This window comes from Procambarus clarkii, chromosome 30 (assembly GCF_040958095.1).
Source record: "Procambarus clarkii isolate CNS0578487 chromosome 30, FALCON_Pclarkii_2.0, whole genome shotgun sequence".
Classification (NCBI taxonomy): Eukaryota; Metazoa; Arthropoda; class Malacostraca; order Decapoda; family Cambaridae; genus Procambarus; species Procambarus clarkii.
The window spans coordinates 18,454,733-18,459,841 of NC_091179.1; positions in this window are offsets into that span (position 1 = coordinate 18,454,733).

The following is a 5,109-nucleotide window of genomic DNA, read 5'->3' on the forward strand; positions in this document are numbered from 1 at the left end:
TACCAGCGCACGGACATCACTGAATGCTCACTTCACCTGTTGCCTTCACTCCACACGTGCCCCGGCCTGTGACGTCATTGTTGACAAGAGAAAACTTTCACGGGTACATTTGCTACTTCCTTCAGTAGGAGCCTCCGGGCGGAGAGCAGCAGCAGTGTCGGCGGCCCTGTGTTCCCTCGGCACCACGCACAAGCCTCCTCGTCAACACATCACTCTCCTAATAAAAGCCACATAAAAATATATTACAAAATTTCATTCAGATGTGAGAGCAGGTTGGTGGCGGCCGCTGGCAGGCTGGGCACAGATGCTGCCCTCAGTCACCCGCAGACTGTCGACGGGGCAGGACGGACGCTCCTGCCACCTGCACGGCTCAACCAGCCCTCTGGTGCTGGCTCTCACTTAATTAACGCTTCGAAATACACACGAAAAATCATCAATGTAACATTCAATGGTCCGTCTGGTTGCAGCTCCTTCTTTACTTAAACTATATTATTTAGTTTTTAATTTTAAATATTGAGTACTAACCTAGATTATCTTTGTAGTGGAGTCATTCATCATCGCTGCGCGCGCTTACACTTCTTTCTGATTATTCCACTTCTGTTTTGTTCACATTTACTTGGAGATGAACTGATTCAGGAGCTCAGTAGACGTGTAAGGATGGTATAGTTGTATGAGGGAGAGGTGAGAGGAGGTGGCCCTCACAGTGAGGGAGAGGTGAGAGGAGGTGGCCCTCACAGTGAGGGAGAGGTGAGGGGAGGCGTCACTCAGTAAGTGAGAGATGAGGGAAGAAGGCCCTCACAGTGAGGGAGAGGTGAGGAAAGTGAGGTAATATTGGCCATACGGTGGTGGTGGCTAGCCACTGATCTCTGCTGGTCCGAGAATACACTGAGCTGCCCTCCACTGTCCTCCACCAAGGTCTTTCTCTCCCAGTCGTGCCTTTCTCTTCCTTCCACCTTCCCCCCTTCCTTCCTTCCCACTCCGTTCCCTCCCTGCCTGCCTCCCTCACCCCCAGGAGAGGGCCACGGGAGGGAGGGAGGAAGAAAATAACCCCCAGGAGTGTCAAGAGGGGCCGGCCGGCCGGTACTGAAGCAATGAAGGTGTTGGACACGTCTCGCGGTGGTCCCAGGGAGGTCACCGCCTCCCTCCTGGACGTCAGGACAAACACCGTGGACCACGAGGGGGCGCCGCCGTGGTTTTTACCACTCCACCGCTTCTTGATGTTTATATACTCGGTCTGAGTGTGTGTTGAGCGTCGCTCTCGGCCCGAGCAGACCGCGGGTGTGTTGTCAGGTCCCCCGGGCAGACCTGCGAGGCTGGCCCGCCAGGCCGGCCGTCACTCTCACATAATCACCAACTGTTCTCTGAGACATTTATGAGCGTGTATCATATAAAGCTAAACGCTACTAATCATAGTTCACTCTGGTATGTCCTCGGGGCCGCGTCTCTATACGCCTGACTCTACCTCGAAGTGTGTCACTCTAGGTAAAGTTTAAGTGTTACTGTGTTAGAGTGCAATGTTGCAGTGTTTAATATAGAAACACTTCAAGTGACACTCTGAAATGCCCGGGTTTGTCTTCCTCTGTCTCTGTCTCTCTCTCTCTCTCTCTCTCTCTCTCTCTCTCTCTCTCTCTCTCTCTCTCTCTCTCTCTCTCTCTCTCTCTCTCTCTCTCTCTCTCTCTCTCTAATAACACTAAGAACACTTCACATACAGACAGGTCATCAATACACAATACAGAAAATCTAAGGAAAACCTTATCATCAAAATTTATTTTGGTCTGAAAGGTATTATTAGTTGTTTAAATTGTTAGCATGATGAGTGCAAAAAGTTTCCAATGTGAACAAATTAATTAAAATAATGTAGAGTTGAGTCATAGAGTATTGCGACACATTCGTTGTGTTCACGCTGGCATAGTGTCGTGTGGCACTCTTGCCATCTAGCCTATCCAGACCCACTCATGTTTGGCACGTACCCAACAGTAATTATATGTAAAATTGGATGAAGCTAGCCCTAAGCATCTGGTCTCCAATCTCACACACAAACAAATAGACACTTTAATTTACTGCTATAGATTTCCGAGTCAAATATGCTAATATGTGAAACCTAAATGAAGGAATATTCTCAAATATAATGTACGAATATCCCTATTATAATACAGAGATCCTCAACTTACAAAGATATAAAATCTTTAGCATTTTGAAATTAGTGAATTAGTGTAATGTTCGGGGTCCAGTTTATAGAGTTTTACGATTTGGGTTTAACAATATATTAGACTTGTACATTGGAAACCAATATATATAAGTCAATTAATGGTTTCCTTAGTCAATTAATTGACATATATTGGTAAACAATAAACTACATTGCATATATATTAGCAAGATAATGAGGTGCATTGTCTGCATGAGGAGCGTGAAGATGCTAGGCTACTCGGAGATGCCCTTGTGTGCTGTGGAGGCAACACAGCACACAGGTACTGAACCATCCAGGCTGCGTCCTCTCTCTCTCTCGCTCTCATATTCAAAAGTGATGTAGCGAAATGTGAGGCAAACAATTGGTGTGTGTGTGCCGGTGGCGAGAGAGCTGACACCGGTCTCTCCTGCACACACCAGCCTCTTTAGCAACGCACGCTAGACACACACACACACATACAGAGAGAGAGAGAGAGAGAGAGAGAGAGAGAGAGAGAGAGAGAGAGAGAGAGAGAGAGAGAGAGAGAGAGAGAGAGAGAGAGAGAGAGAGAGAGAGAGAGAGAGAGAGGAGTGTGTGTGTGTGTGTAGGAGTACTGCCGATTATTTATGTCACCGAGATGTGCTGTACTTGCTTGTCTGCTTCCCTCAGAGTCCTCCTATGCTGCTTGGTTTGTCATTCACCTTACTAGTTCAGCAACTTTATCGTGAAAAATTCCTGGAGTTTCCTGTTGAGATCCTCACACACTTTCCTGTCATTCTCGGTGAGTGAATCCTCTCATATCATCAGTCGTGTCGCCCAGGTTTATAATGTTGTCTTCCTCATTATGCAAGTGCAGATTAAGAGGGCCTTCATCTGCAATGTCATTTTCAAATTACTTTTCTGCTTCCCTTCTCGCCAAGGTGCTCATTCCTGACGTTCCATAGCCCTCAGAGACCCCACGAAAACAGGTCTCCAGTATTTGAGCCCTTAGTGACCCCATGACAAGAGCTCCCAGCCCCTGAGCCCTTAGTGACCCCATGACAAGAGCTCCCCAGCCACTGAGCCCTTAGTGACCCCCACGACAAGAGGTCCCCCTGAGCCCTTGAGGTCTCACATGAACGTCATCTCACTCCATAAGTGGACCGAGCAGGAGCAACGACAGCCACTAACGAAGACGCACGTTAATAGCGGAGGTAAACCTCTCAGCTGTGAGACAAAAATAACGAATCACCGGTGTTCCATTTTAGCCACAGTGGCTTTCCTGTTTGCGTTTTCTTATTGAAAGGCTTCACCATGGGTGACAGGCTTTACCCGTGACGAGACAGTCACGTCCTCCGTCATCGTCAGAGACAGAGCGACGAGGCTTCGTGACGGAGGACGGGATGAAGCCCGCAAGTTATTGGAGGCTTCAGAGGCTTCAATAGTCTATAGCACGTGGGCTTTATCATCGATCTGTCTTGTGTGTGTGTGTGAGAGAGAGAGAGCCCAGGGTGGAAGAGCTCCCTGGAGTGTGAGCCCAGGGTGGTAGAGCTCCCCTGCAGTGTGAGAGCCCAGGGAGGTAGAGCCCCCTGCAGTGTGAGCCCCACACAAGGCAGCGTCAGCAAGAGAGCATCCTGGAAAACGACGTGTTCACTCGGGAATGAAGAAATTTGCGTTATCTATAATTAATATCCGGAGTCCCAGAGCACCGGGTCCCACACGGCGCTCAAACACACAAATAACCAAAAAATACTATCCACTATTATCCTAAATTCATTGAAATCCCATTCTCAAAGCTTCTTGTGGATTTTTCTGTTTCCAAATAAACAAATTAGGCGGCGTAGTGGGTGGATGTCTTGCCACGAAAATTGCAAATGATTCTTGAGAAAATGCGACGGTCAGAAATGTAATGTTTTAGAGCGTTGTGCGTGTCTCCGGACGCAAGGAGGACCTGGTAATCTAATATTGTCTGGTCGAGGGGCAAGAAAAACTCTGACGGTCAAACACTCGCGTCGCGGGAAGAAAGACTCCGCAAAAGATGATGGAAAAAGGTTTTTAAAAAAAGGAGGTTGGGTTTATGTCTCAGCTGAGCGGCGGCGGAGGTTCGCCGCCCCACCAACACCAACACGGAGTTTTGGGGGGAGTTTTTGGTTGTTTTTTGGGGGGAGTTTTTGGTTGTTTTGGGGGGAGTTTTTGGTTGTTTTGGGGGGAGAGTTTTTGGCTGTTTTGGGGGGAGTTTTTGGTTGTTTTTTTGGGGGAGTTTTTGGTTGTTTTGGGGGGAGAGTTTTTGGCTGTTTTGGAGGGAGTTTTTGGTTGTTTTGGAGGGAGTTTTTGGCTGTTTTGGGGGGAGAGTTTTTGGTTGTTTTGGAGGGGAGTTTTTGGCTGTTTTGGGGGGAGAGTTTTTGGTTGTTTTGGGGGGAGTTTTTGGCTGTTTTGGGGGGAGAGTTTTTGGTTGTTTTGGAGGGGAGTTTTTGGCTGTTTTGGGGGGAGAGTTTTTGGTTGTTTTGGGGGGAGTTTTTGGCTGTTTTGGGGGGAGTTTTTGGCTGTTTTGGGGGGAGAGTTTTTGGTTGTTTTGGGGGGAGTTTTTGGCTGTTTTGGGGGGAGTTTTTGGCTGTTTTGGAGGGAGTTTTTGGTTGTTTTGGGGAAGTTTTTGACGGTTTGGGGGGATTTTCGCTGTTTTGGGGAATGTTGTCCTCCGTAAAGACGTAGGGTGGGGACACGAAGGCTTCCCTGACTTGCTGTGACATTCGGGGTAACCGGATCTCGCGTCTCCTTCAGTAAGTCGGCCGTGGAGGGTTTGTTGAGGAACCGGGCGTGCTGGGCGGAGCCGCCCACCTTGAACAAGAATGTTCCAAGTTTTAACTGACCATAACTCACGCGGGTAAATATTATACTCTATCACAACTGTGTGTAGGGGAAGGGGGAGGGTCTTCCCTACATATACTTGTGTGGTCGGGCGCTAG